This window comes from Phalaenopsis equestris, unplaced genomic scaffold (genome assembly GCF_001263595.1).
Source record: "Phalaenopsis equestris unplaced genomic scaffold, ASM126359v1 Scaffold000741, whole genome shotgun sequence".
Taxonomy (NCBI): domain Eukaryota; kingdom Viridiplantae; phylum Streptophyta; class Magnoliopsida; order Asparagales; family Orchidaceae; genus Phalaenopsis; species Phalaenopsis equestris.
In genome coordinates, this window is record NW_018165181.1 from 302,652 (window position 1) to 317,928 (window position 15,277).

The window sequence follows — 15,277 nt, forward strand, 5'->3', positions numbered from 1 at the left end:
GGGTGTGGGGGCAAGGGAGGGGGCGGGGCGCAAAACTAATACATCAACCCAAGAGTTTGAAGATTCGGGTAGATCATTAGAATTAACAACATAAAAATCTTCAATGACCCCCAAGATCAATAAAAATATCTTGAATAATCAAACCCATGAAAAGTAATTGTCCAATTTCTCAACAAGCTTTGAAGCACTCAGCATATTCATAAGAAAAGATTTTGCAAAACTGTTAATATGTAGGCAAACCCTCAAACACAATTTTTTGCCAATAACCACAAGTTGAAGTGTTAGTCCATATCTCCCTAGCCAAAAGAACAAAAACAAATATTTCAACAAGAACATAAGCAATAGATGATTTGGATAGTCTAATAGTAAAAGCATCTACTAGTGTCAGTTTCCTGAGAATTTATCCTAATGAGTATAGTGTGGTACTTTATGAAGTTAATGCATAGATGATGACGAAAAACAACCAAATTTACATTCTATGTACAATCAATAATAATCCTAATACAATACTGGAACCTTTTACATAAACCAAAGATTCAAACTTAAATATTAAAATACTCATAGCTAATAAAAGCATGCCCTTAATGTTTATAAAGACATGTAGTCAAAATATCATGCTACCTAGACTTATTTATAAAGGAGAGTCATAATCACCACAAAGAGTTAACATGCTTCACTGAGAGAAACAATGTAAATTCACTTGGGTGGGCGTATAGCACAATTAGGAAGTTTAATGGTAGTCATAATCCAGGCAAGATTGTAAAATCAAATTAGATAGCTTGACTCCAACAGTAAAATTCTCTCTATGCTCTCCTTTCAGAGACATGATCTTATATTCTAAAAAGTTTAAGTCATATATATTCATTTCTTTCTATCTAATAAAATCTAGGATTTATGTATTTCTTCTTTGGCTCTAAGTCTATGAGGTTTTTTAGATGATTTAGTTCATGATTGCTGATAAATAACATTAAGTTAGGTTGGGTCAACTGTCTTCTTACACTAGCTCACCAAAACTCTGGAGTCATTCCCAAATACTATTTTGATCAGTGCTACTTTGACACCCCTACTGCTGTCATGATTTTGCATTATAACCCTCTAAACTTAGCACCATCATTTTAGAACCAATCGCAATTACATCTTCAAAAATATCTTTAATGTTCGAAAGTCAAAACCATTTTGCCATAAAATCTTTTACCGCATAGCAACTGAAAGGCATCTTTTCACATGAACCCCCAATACTAAGTTACCAACTATATAAATTTTATATAAATGACATCTAATTCTTTTCTACAATATATCCAATTTTTTAAAGCCTACAGAACCCAATATTACCTTATATCCATCATTATCATTACTCTCGGGTCATTATTACTTTTGCATCCAAGCAGTGTCTAGAGCTGTGGTTCGGCTCGTTTGCTATACTAACGAGCCGAACACGAACAAAATTTTTTTCATTCGTGTTCGGCTCGTTCTGGCTCGAAATACTACTAAACAATTATATATATATATATATATATAATGAGTATTATTTAAAAAAAAAACTTAATTGACCACAAGGCTACAAAGATTTATAATCAATTAAAAATATTAATTAAGAAAATAGAATAAAAATTATTAAATTAGATTCAAATGATGTTTTAAATTTTGTCCTAATCTTTAACATTTTATGGTTACGTGATTAGTGTTGTCAAAACGACTTTGTTCGTGAACAGCTCATGTTCGGCTCGCTAAGCAAACGAGCCGAACAATAGCTCAATGATCTTTTAATATAAACAATAATTTTTAAATTTTGTCAAAACCTTAACATCTTATGGCTACGTGATTAGGGTTGTCAAAACGACTCTTTATTCGTGAACAGCTCGTGTTTGGGTCATTAAGCAAACGAGTCGAACACGAACACACTTTTTGTGTTTGAAATATAAACGAGCAGAATACGAGCTGAGCCTGGGCTTGCTCGTGTTCGGCTCGTTTACACCCCTAGCAGTGTCCACTTATCTTCTAAAGTAACCATCCAATTCTTCTAAGACTGTCGAATTCAATACAAGAACAAAAAAATGCCCGAAAGCAATGAACTCTGCAAGTAGCAATATGTAATTCTCTTCATTTCAGAATTTCAAACAACGAACACTAAAGATCACTCTTGCTCTTTCTCTCTATGTTAAAAACATGAATTGCCCTCATCAAAACCAAATTATTGAATATAAACTTGCTAAGAATTGATTGCACTACCTCTGTTATAGAGTAAACGATAATCAATGAGCTTCTTTGAGAAGAAATAGAACCGATGATTATATCATTCATCGTCCGTGGTGGTCATAAAGCTGAAAGGAGGAAAAAGCAAAAATGGGGAAAAAAGAAAATAAAACAGGATTTGACGTTGGATTTACAAAATCAAGTCATACATAAACGATGCACAAGTTCTATGGATTTATGAAATTCCGAATTTAAGATCCGAAATTTGCCTCTGATTCATCTTAAATCTGGAGTGGATTTAATAAATCAAACGAAGGGGTGGATTTAATAAATCCATATGTACTAAATCCTGCTAATAATAAATCCTGCCTACAGCCAAACATCCCCTAAGGCTGCTAAGTGGGCTAAAAGATAGCTTTCTCAAGATTTATGTTGAAATACCATCAGGTTTGATAACCATATCAAAATGTCGGAGAAAGAGAGATACCGACATCCACTAACAACAACTAAAGTGAACTCAAACTCAAGGAGGAGGCTAGAGTAGGTTCTAGAAAATATTCCGTGGGGGTGGGGCGCACAAGATTAAGGCATCAACTTCCAAAAAGTATGAAGATTCAGCTTGGTCATTAGATTTAACAACATAAAAATCTTCCATAATCAAGTTAAATAGAAAAATCTTGAATAATCAAACCCATGTAAGGTGATTCTTATAATTCTCGATAAACTTTGAAGTAGTCAGCATATTCATAAGAAAAGATTTTGGAAAACTGTTAATATTTGGGCAAACCCTCAAATGCAATTTTGCCAAAAAGCACATGTTGAATTGTAAATCCATCTATCCTAGCCAAAAGAACAAAAAAACAAATATTCCAACAAGAACATGAGCAATATATGATTTGGATAATCTGGTAGTAGAAGTATCTACTAGTGCCGGTTTACTAAGAATTTATCCTAATGGGTATAGTGTAGATTGATAAATGAAGTTAATGCAAAGATGATGAAAAAAACCCAAATTGGGTTTCACATTCTACATAAAAATCAATAGTAATCCTAATACAAGGCTAGAACCTTTTTTACACAAACTAAAGATTCCAACTTAAATATTAAAATACTCGTAACTAATAAAAGAAGGACAAGCATGCCCTTAATGTTTATAAAGTCATGTAGTCAAAATATCGTGCTACCTAGACTTATTTATAAAGGAGAGTCATGATCAACACAAAGAGTTAACATGCTTCATCGAAAGAAATAAATTCACTTGGGTGAGAGTCTAACACGCTTAGGAAGTTTAATGATAGTCCTGATCAAGTAAAGATTGTAAAATTAGCTTAGATAATTTAACTCCAATAATCAAATTGTCTTTATGCTCTCCTTAAAAGACATTATCTCATATTCTAAAAAGATGAAGTCACATTCCTTTCTTTCTATCAAATAAAATCTGGGAATTATGTATTTCTTCTTTGGCTCCAAGTCTATGAGGTTTTTTCGATGACTTAATTCATAATCGCCAACTCACCAAAACACTAGAATCATTCCAAAACACTATTTTCATAAGTGCTACTTTTTAACACCCCTTCTATTGTAACTATTTTGCATTATAACACTCTAAATTTAGCATATTTATTTAAGAACCAATCACAATTACATTTTTAGAAATCTCTTTAACGCTCCAAAGTTAAAACCATTTTACCATAGGTTATCTTACTACCTAGCAACCGAGAGGCATTATTTCTCTTGAACTCCCAATACTGAGTTACTAATCATATAAATTTTATATCAATGACATTCTGTTGAAATTCAAAATAATGCGGAATAAAGTGAAATATTTGACTGTTTCATTAATATGAACGGAGGTATAAATAACCCTTACAAGAATCTAATAATAGGAAAAATAATAAAAAGTAAATGATACAAAATGAAAGATATATCATCTAATATCTTCAATAATCAATTCATATTAATTATTAGGAGATATAAAAAATAATATAAAATAAGAAAACAAATAATTCCTAATCCAAGGAAATAACTATAAAATAGGAAAGGAAATATCTCCTTAATTCTAAAGAAATAATTTATTCATCATAATTTCATACAGGAATGAATTATTTTCTATTATAACTCCTAACACTCCCCCTCAAGTTTGAAATGTATGTTAATAATTCATAACTTTTAGTGGTTTTTTGAGAAGAGTTTAGTGATTTTTTGAAAATGTACACATGAGTCAACTTTATTATTCCTTTTTGAACTTTCTCTCGTATGAGATGACAATCAATCTCGATGTGCTTTGTTTGCTCATGGTATACCGGGTTCGAGGTGATGTAAAGTGTTGTTTGGTTATCACAAAATAAATTGACAGTAAATGAATGCATGATCCCCAAATCCTGAAGAATTGTTCTTAACCAAATAATCTCGTAGCAGGCAGCGACCATGGATCGATATTTAGCTTCTGCACTAGAACATGATATTGTTGTATGTTTCTTGGTTTTCCAAGATGCCCAGTAACTAATCTTAGAGTGTCACGACACCTGACCCAATCTGCATCACAAAAGGCATTTAGTTGGGTTGAGTTTTATGCTGAGAGGAAAATTCCTTGTCCTACTGTATGTTTTACATAACGTAAAACACGATGGGCTACTTCTAAGTGTAAATCTCGTGGTTTGTCCATAAATTGACTTAAGATATGAATTGCATATGCCAAGTCAGGACGTGTAATAGTCAAGTAGATTAATCTCCCAACTAGTCTTAGGCATGATGATGGATCACTGACATATTCTCCTTCTGATTTGCTAAGAGATAAGTTTTGTTCCATAGGGAAAGTGGTTGGTTTTGCACCGAGGTACCCAACATCCTCGAGTATTTCAAGAGCATACTTTCGTTGTGAAAATACAATACCCCTCTAGGATCGCGCAACCTCAATACTAAGAAAATATTTCAATTGTCCAAGATTCTTTAATTTGAATTGGTTCCTCAAGAATATTTTGACATATTCGATTTCTTGTAAGTTGTTCCATGCAATGATGAAATCATCTACATATATAAGAAGGGCGATGAATTTACCATTCTGGGATCGAACGAACAAGGACTAGTCTATCTTTGATTGCAAAAAATTGGTTTGCTTTAGAGCGGTGGAAAGCTTGATGAACCATTGTCGTGAAGATTGTTTGAGACCATAAAATGATTTGTGGAGTTTACAAAATTGAATCTCTCCCTTTCGTCCGAGACCAAGAGGTAGCGACATATATACATCTTCGTCGAGGTCCCCATGCAAGAAAGCATTATCGACATCTAGTTAGTGGATATGTCATTGTTTGGTTGAAGCTAACACAAAGAGTAGACGAACAGTTATAAGATTTGCTACAGGGGCAAAGGTATCATGATAATCTAGCCCTTCAATTGATTATACACTTTTGCCACTAATTTGGCCTTGTAGCGTTCAACTGTCTCATCTACATGAAGTTTGATTTTGTATACACAATTGCATCCAATTGGCCTTTTTCCAAGCGTTAATGGTACAAGGGACCATGTGACATTGGCGTTGAGTGCGTCAAGTTCTTCTCGCATAGCAAATTGCCACTTTGGAATACGAGTAGATTCTACAAAACTGTTTGGCTCCTTTTCAATTGAAAGAGCGGTGGTAAAAGCACAATGTTTATGTGACAATCTAGCATATGACAAAACGTTGGTTAATGGATAGAAGGTACCTGTAGTTTTGGCCAACACCGAGTTCGATGTTGGGGGGTGTCGTGAGGGAAGAGAAATACCAACATGTTACTCACGCAAATAGTTAGGAATTTTTGTTATTCTCATTTGTCGTGGTGATGGCATTTGTTGGTCTGGAATTGCAGGTTATTCTGAGAATAAATTTGAGGTGAGTGAAGGTGAATGAGTCTCTTGAGAGGGGATTTCGTTCTCTCGAGAAGATGGAATATCTTCTTAAGGTAATTCATCGAATGAAGCCATGTCGGTGTGCGTGGTGAAGTGCGGAATTGAACATTTATCTGTAGCAAAAGAAGGGGAAGGGGAAGGGAAAGTGTTTTCATGGAAACGAACATCTCGTTATACAAAAACCTTCCCAGTTGAAAGGTCATAGACATATAGCCCTTTTGCGTGTATGGAAACCCTAAGAAAAGACATTGAATGGCTCTGGGATCAAACTTGGTTGGTCGCTGATGATGTGTTGAAGCATAATAAAGACACCCAAACACGCACAAATGATCATATGTGGGTTGTGTTTTGAAGAGCATTTCAAAAGGAGTCTTTTCTTGGAGAAGGGGTGTTGGTGTTCGGTCAATTAGGTAGGTGGCAGTTAGGATTGTATCTCCCCAAAATTTTTTGGGTAAATTAGCTTTGGGATTAGCTTGAAATAATAAGGCTCGGGCTATGTTGAGTAAGTGACAATGTTTTCTTTTGGCTACAACATTTTGTTACGGAGTGGAGACACAACTAGATTGGTGAATGATGCCTTTATCGAGATAAAGATTCCTCATTATGAATTCAGGAACATTATCACTTAGAATGATTTTGACATTTAAACTGAATTGTGTTTTAACGAGGTTTATGAACTTCATGATGTATGAATTTGTATCTGATTTATGGTTCATTAAATAATTCTGTGTGCATCGAGTATAATCATCAACAATTGTGAGAAAATATCTCGCTTCTGTGATTGAAGGAACTTGTTATCCTCCCCAAATGTCAACGTAAATTAATTCAAAAGGAGTTTTTGAGCCAACGGAACTTGTTTGAAAAGATGAACGAGTTTGCTTAGTCAATGAGCAAATTAAACAATAAAAAAACATTACAAATTTTTTTGTCTATAATTAGAAAAGGAAACAAGCTGGAAACTTTATTCGATGGGTGGCATAGACGTTTATGCCAGAGATTTAGGGATGGTGAAGTAGCAGCATTGCACTTGCTCTTTTGTGGAGTATCAAGGTATTAGAGTCCTCTTTTAGTTCCCGTCCCAATAATCTTCCCCAATTGTTGGTCCCATAGCACACAAGTGTGTTTATTAAAAAATGACAAGACATTGTGAATCAAGCACAAATTTGTTAATGAAAATCAAATTTAATTTGAAGGAAGTGACACAAAATATTTTGTAGAAGAAAGTCAACAAAATAGATGTTGTCTGTGTGTGTGACAGTTGTAGTAGTCATGTAAAGGAAGTGAACTTTTCAATTGGTGACACTGAATTTTATAGTAAGTATGTTGATTGAATATACCATGTGATCCGTGGCTCCTGTGTCAAGAATCCAGTACATTTCTTTGTAAAAACAGATGCACAAAAGATTTTACCTGAGATATCACTCATGACTGATGTACTACCAACATGATTAGTCATCGAATTATGTTTGTTATCTGCAAGTAGCAATATGAGAATCTGATATTGTTCAGTTGTAAGGTGAATGGTGCAGGGCTTGTCGATGTATTGGTATCTGCATAGTTGGCTTTGGGAGCAAAATTTTTCCATTCAGGTTTATTACCCACTGGATTGGCCCATTTGCAGTTTCCTACAATCATTGATGGTGTCTCTGCCATCCACAATAATCGCATTTGAGATGTGCTCAACATGTATCTAAGGTATGCCCAATTTTGTCACATTTTCCACACTTTAAATGAGAATTTTTAGGTGTGAAAACTTTTAGGCGTGAAAACCTTCTCTGATTTTCGTGCATTATTCTTCATGGCAAAAGCTGCGGCAAAAGCCGAAGCTTCCGGCTGCGATGCACTTACATTGTTCATCCCGTGTTGTTTTTTCTCTTGGAGCGTGAGAGAACGTGTCTTGCTGATATTAGGAAGGGGATCCATGAGCAAAATTTGTCATCTTATATCAATGTATGTTTCATTAAGCCCCATGAGGAATTTCATGATTTTCTGGTTTTGCTGAAACTGCATCAATTCCTTCATGGCACCACATGTGCATTTAGGAATATTATAGAGGGTGTCACGTTCATCTCATTGGTCTTTGAGCTTGGTAAGCTCCAACTGTCATATCGCATTGCTTGCAATCATGGATGACTTCTTCGACATGAAAAATATGAACATTGTTGGTACGAGAAAAACATTCCTTCAAGTCGAGTCAGATTTCATGGGCACTCTCATTGTATATTATATTTTCTTCAATGTCTTCTGCAATTGAATTAAACAATCATGTCTTGACAAGGTTGTTGCAACGCCTCCATTGTTTAAGTTCTGCAGTGGACGTCTCTGGTGGTTCTTTAACGGTGTCGTTGACGAAACCTTTATTTTTTTTTTTTATGCTGAGAGCCATCAACATAGCACGACTCCAAGTATTGTAGCTTTCTCCATTCAACGGCTACGTAACGAGTACGAGACCAAGTTGATCTGAGTAGTGAAGATAAAAGGGGCCGTTCAGATTATCGAATTTGTTATATTCAAGCTTAGCTGAATTTTGAGCTCTGTCTGTCGTGTGTTTCGGCCTAAAAAAAAGATAGATGGGGGTTTCAGCGTGAAAGAGAAAATGGTAAAACTCAGAATCGTGTTTGCTCTGATACCATGCTGAAATTCAGAATAGTGCGGAATAAAGTGGAATACTTGATTGTTTCATTGATATGAACAGGAGTATAAATAACTCTTACAATAATCTTATAATATGACAAATAATAAAAAAAATGATATAAAAGGAAAGATATATCACCTAATATCTCCAATAATCAATTCATATTAATTAGTAGGAGATATAGGAAATAACATAAAATAGGAAAACAAACAATATAGGAAATAACATAAAATATGAAAACAAATAATTTCTAATCCAATGAAATAAATATAAAATAAAAAAATAAATATCTCCTTAATTTTAAGGAAATAATTTCTTCATCATAACTTCTTACAAAAATAAATTATTTTCTATTACACTTAACAATCTGATTCTTTTCTACAATGTATCCAGATTTTTTTAAGCCTGAAGAACTCGATATCACTATGGGAAATTTACATACTTAGAACACAATTTTATTTATTTAAACATTTCATGCTTAAACTTTCATATTTGCATACATAACACTTCTATGCTTTAAACGTATGCCTGAAAAGGTTTATTTTCTTTTGAAAAGTGATAATTTTTCATGCGATATTAGATATTTAAGTGCTATGTGTGTAAATATGATGATTTAAGTCTGAGATTTGTAAATACATAAGAAATGTGTGCTATGTAACCATCCAGTTCTTCTAAAACTGCCAAATTCAGTACAAGAACAAAGAAATGCCTCAAAGTAATGAACTCTGCCGGCAGCAAAATGTAATTCCACATTTCAGAATTGCAAACGACGAACAATAACAATTGCTCTAGCTCTTTCTATCTACGTTAAAAAACCTGAATCGCCCTAATCAACCCCAAATCATTAAATATAGATTTCCAAAGAATTATTTGCATTACCTCGGTTATAGAGAGTAATCGATAATCAATGAACTTCTCTGAGAAGAAACAGAACTGCCGATTATATCATTCGTCATTCGTGGTGGTTATAAAGCAGAAAAGAGGAAAGCGAAGGTAGGGAAAAAGGCGATAGAAAACCAAAGAGAACAAACCTAGCTTCGTCGGCGTAGATCGCCGGCGATGATCAACGAATTCGACGGGCGGCGAGCGCCGGACTCAAACTGAGACCACCGCGTTAGTTTTGGAAATCTGGGCCGCATTCTGCAATTTCTCTTACGTTTAGCTTTCATCGTACGCAAATTAGCTGGCTGATTCGACTCCATTCCAAAGAGGCTGTCAAATCAAAAAAATGTTATATAAAACATTTATTTATAAATTTAATTTAATTATATCAAACAGTTAAAAACAATTAAGTAATGAAATGTATAATTGAACATTTTATTCTAAATTATGTATTTTTTATGTACTTATTCTTAGTTTGAAACTTTGTATTTCAAAATTCAAATTCTTGAATTTTTTTTTTTAAATTAAATCTTGCAACATGATACAACATTAATTAAAATTAATAAGAATATTAAGTTTATATGAATTAATTGTAATCTTAGCAATAAGTGATATGCGAGAAAAGATTTGTATTAATTAGTGACAATGAAAAAAGTAGCTCTTTAATTATTGTTGTCCTACACCATATATGTATTCTTTTTAAAGGCCAATATTTAATTCTTTATTCATTCCAATAGAAATTTAAAGCATTATATAGATTTGATATTTAAAATTTATAAATATGATTTTTTTAACTAAATTGATTAAATTCAAGCTATGATTTTTATTATTATTCTTTTAGTATTATTCAATAGGATATTAAAGATTTTAAGAGTAATAATTTAATGTAATATTGTTGTGTGAAATCCAATACTCAGAAAATAAAAGTAATAGGATGAGACGCTCAAAATTTTTATGTGGAAATGTCAGAAAAAGAAAAAAAACATGGAGTTTAGCTCAGATGAAATGACCCACTATGAGTTGTTAGTACAAAATTAAATCATTCCCACAGTTGAAATAGGGTTACAATTTTTTTCTACAAGTATGATGCTCATATACCAAAAGATTTGATGTACAGTGATAAAAAACAATTGCTATGTCGGCTCTTTCTGCTTAAAGTCTTAAATCTCAAAGTCCTTCATGATCTAGAACACACAGCTGATCCTGAAATCTCAAACTCCTATCTTGATGATATTGAAATCAGGCTTCGATCCATTCTTCGTTTGTTCTCTAAGTTATAGTAAGTTTGCATCCATCATTTGAGTTGCACTAACACGATCCACAAGTTTATGTTGAACTGATAATTGATAAATGCTAGAAGTAGCTCGTATCGAAACTATCTCGAGCTAAAGTCACTCAATCTTCTCAGCTAACTCTTGCTCCTGATTGACCAACCAAACTGCATACATTGAAAACTTTCTTCTTAAAGCATTTGCGACCACATTCGCCTTACTAGAATGATATTGAATCTCCAGGTCATAGCCCTTCGTCAACTCAATCCATTGTCTTGATCTCAAGTTCAACTCATTTTGGGTGAAAATATACTTCAAGCTCTTATGATAGGTGAAGACTTCAAAACAAACACCATAAAGGTAGTGCCACCAATTTTTCAATGCAAAAACAACTGCAGCTAGCTCCAAACTGTGGGTAGGATAATTTCTTTCATGTACCTTGAGTTGACTTGAGGCATAAGCTACAAACTTGCCATGTTGCATTGTACCAGAGGGAATGATGAGAATTGGGGTTATTGCCAAGTAATTCTTGAGTTTCTGGAAACTATACTCACATGCATCAGACCATTCAAACTTAACAGCATTCTGAGTCAACCTTGATAAAGGTGCACCCATACGAAAGAAACGTTCAACAAATCTTTGATATTATCTAGTTAATCCAAGGAAACTATAAATCTCGGTGACAGTGCTCGGCCTTGGCCAATTCATTACTGCCTTAATCTTAGAAGGATCCACAAAATTCATACTTTAAGAATTTGACATAAAATTATTCTCTATAAGTGTATTTAGTGCTAGTCTGAGATGTTGGGTGTGCTCCTCTTCTTTCTCGGAGTAGACCAAAATATCATCAATGAAAATAATAGCAAATTAATCAAAATAGGGTTTAAAACTCTGTTCATCGAACCCATAAAGGCGTCAGAGGCATTAGTTAAACCAAATGACATTACTAAAAATGGGTAGTACTCACATCAAGATCAATAAACAACCTTAGTGACATCTTCAACCTTGATCTTCAACTGATGTTAACTTGATCGGAAGTCGATATTGGAAAACATAGATTAACCTTGTAGTTGATTGAACAAACCACTTATACGAGATAATGGGTACTTATTCTTTGTAGTTTCATTATTCAATTCTCTGTAGTCAATGCACGATCAGATGCTTCAACCTTTCTTCTTCAATAATAGAATGGGTTCTCCCCAAGGTTAGACATTGGGTCAAATGAATTCTTTATAAAGCAATTATTGTAACTGGATTTTTAGTTCTTGGAGTTCTACAGTGGCCATCTGATATGGTTCTTTAGAAATTGGAGTGGTCCATGAAAGTAGGTCTATGGTAAACTCGACCTCACATTCTGGTGGTAAGCCAGACAAATCTTCAAGAAAGACATAAGCAAATTCTCGAACCATTGGGACGCTATTTAAGGAAACGTTAGATTTCTCAGAATCTATCTATGAGCTAAATAGCTAGCACACCCTTAAGATATCAACTTACAAATCTTAACTATCAAAACTAGACAAGAATAACTCCTCCACTACCCTTGAAGCAAAAAAGAAACGAGCCATTTATGCAGAAAATCACCCGACTCTTATGATAATCAATAATTGTGTGATATGTGGATATGTCGTTCATACCCAAGATTATAACAAATTCAACTAGTGGGAATACTATGAGAGTAGCATGCATATGCATTTCATTAATGGTAATGTCACAATCACGAACACAGTGAGTAACGATCACAGTTGAGCCAGATTGACATATGTGCTTGTAATGAGGAAATCAATGCACTAGATGCAAATTGTTTGATATCAATGAATGAGTTGCCCATAGTCAAATAATACCCTGGTCAGTTGCTTTAAAATAAGGATGATACTTATCACCACATCAGAAGCTTCACGAGCTTCTTCCTGTGTCACAATGAATGCTCGCGGTGGAATCGCTCGTCTGTGATACTTTGGAGCTTGAGCTCGCTGAGGCTGGTACTGCACCATTGAGGGTTGTTGATACATCAGTGGTAGTTGTTGAGGTTGATGGTACTGCTGGTACTAGGGCACTGGAGGATGCTGCTAATATGGTTGATCCACAATCATTTGTTACTACTATTGTTGAGGCTGAAAAATAGTTCTAGTTCACTTGACCTTTTCCTTGATGCTTATGAAATTGTCCTAAGTTTGACTCATGCCACTTACTCTTGTGATGAGACTTGGAATTATTTTCCTGGGAGATTATCGTTGTGGGTAAGCTTGAAATTTGAGGGTAAAATCCTCAGCTTTATGTTCAGTACTATAACAATTGAAGCATTTGCTGACAACCAAACTACAAGTCCTAGAATGTCATTTCCCGCAATGAGCGCGTCTAGGATTTTTTTTTCACTTCCGTGCCTAGTGATTTTGATGATGCTTCTTTTGGGAACTACCATTAGCTTGTGCATCTGAATTCTTCCGCTTCCCGACATGTTTTTCCTCACAAGCATTGATCTTCATTTCCACATAAATAGCTCGATTCACCAGTTCTCCGTAAGTCATGTACTTGGCCGCCGCTAAGCACCTCTCAATGTCCTCTCTCAAGCCAACCAGTAGGTGATAGATTTTATGATCTTCATTGAGGGTTGTTGATACATCAGTGGTAGTTGTTTAGGTTGATGGTACTGCTAGTACTATGGCGCTGGAGGATGCTGCTAATATGGTTTAGCCACCATTATTTGTTCTTTATGCTTATGAAATTGTCCTCAATTTGACTCATGCCACTTGCTCTTGTGATGAGACTTTGAATTATTTTCCTAGGAGATTATCGTCTGCAGCTAAGCTTGAACTTTGAGAGGAAAATCCTTAGCTTTATGTTCGACACTATAACAATTGAAGCATTTGCCAACAACCAAACTACAAGCTTGGAATGTCATTTCCTGCAATGAGCGCGTCCAAGATTTGTTTTGCACTTCTGTGCTTGGTGATTTTGATGATGCTTCTTTTGGGAACTACCGTTAGCTTGTGCATCTGAATTCTTCTGCTCCGGCATGTTTTTCCTCACAAACATTGATCTTCATCTCCACATAAATAACTCGATTCACCAGTTCTTCATAAGTCATGTACTTGACTGTTGATAAGCACCTCTGAATGTCCTCTCTCAAGCCAACAAGCAGGTGATAGATTTTCTAATCTTCATGGTGATTAATTGTTGCAATGAAATGGATGATCCTGACAAATTGCGTCTTATACTCCCGAACGGTTTTCGTCCTTTGCTTTAGCTTCCTCAAATCATTTATGAGCTCAGCCAAATTTACCATATGAAAATATTGTTATAGGAACAATCTTTTAAAATCTGCCTAAGATACTACCGCATTAAGTCCAAAAGTGTTGCAACAGTGACTTTCCCATTAATCATCAGCTTCTTCACACAAATGGAACATCACAATGTCCACCTTACGGTCTTTGGGATATTTTATTCCTTGAAGCCTCTTTTCGATATCATGGAGCCATGCATCAACCTTGATTTAATCCACCGTGCCATTCAAGGTAGGAGGATGTATCTTTAGAAACTGGTCTATCACTCAATCGTTACTCGTATTCACCATCGTCATCAAATGATTGGGTTGTGTTTCCATAGTAGAAACTAGTGGAACTTGTTGAATGGCTTGTATCATTGGTTGCACAACTTGCTAGATAGTTGGGACCGCCTGCAATTTGAGTTTCAAAGTTAGCTTCTAGTGCTTGGGTAACTTTTTTTGTTACCACCTCCAAGATAGTTGCTAAGTTGAAATTTTGTGCTCCAGTACTCTCGGTGGTTTGAACAAGATCAACACAATGAAGATTAGGGGAACAGAGACCCTTAGGAACATGTATCACATTTATAGTTGTTTTATGGACTCCTCTTCCAGGAGCAGCTGTAGTGTCTATTCCTTCCAGAGCCATTCTAAACAATTGAAAGCCACGAAAAATCAAAAGAAATTGAATACCGACTTACAAGAATAATCTATCCCCTACCAAATTCTAAGAAGTCAAAGGATATGATATGCAATGCCAAGGAAGGTTAAATATAAAACACAAACTCTGATAGCACTTGTCACACCTCATGATTGGAAGCGGCACACTCCGACAACGCAAAGCACGAGAAAATGATTTGAAATTATTTTGTATTTTTAAAGAATAGAAAAAATGGAAAAGTAACTTTTATTAATACTTAAAAATTATAAGATATAACTGGGCTGAAAATAAAAGCTAGTTGAGTCAAAATATAAATGATAGCATAGAACAACTACTCAAACTAAACAAAGGAAAAAATACAATAGCTAAAAAAAAAATACTAATGAAAATACCCAAAATTGGGAAAATAAACTGAAAAACTGGCTCATGTGAAACGGTCTCACTGGTGGCTGAATGAAAACTGTTATGTAAAAATTAAGAATGATTTTAAT

At 34.6% G+C, this 15,277-nt stretch overlaps 1 protein-coding gene across 1 annotated transcript in view; it reads right to left on the minus strand.

Moving 5' to 3' along the window:
- LOC110030596 (NEDD8-conjugating enzyme Ubc12-like) overlaps nt 1-9,869 on the minus strand; it is a 20,802-nt gene extending 10,933 nt beyond the window's left edge. The window contains exon 1 of the mRNA XM_020733376.1: nt 9,745-9,869. The gene's annotated coding sequence lies outside the window, so the exon portion shown is untranslated. The remainder of the gene's footprint in view (nt 1-9,744) is intronic.
- Nucleotides 9,870-15,277: the final 5,408 nt, after the last annotated feature.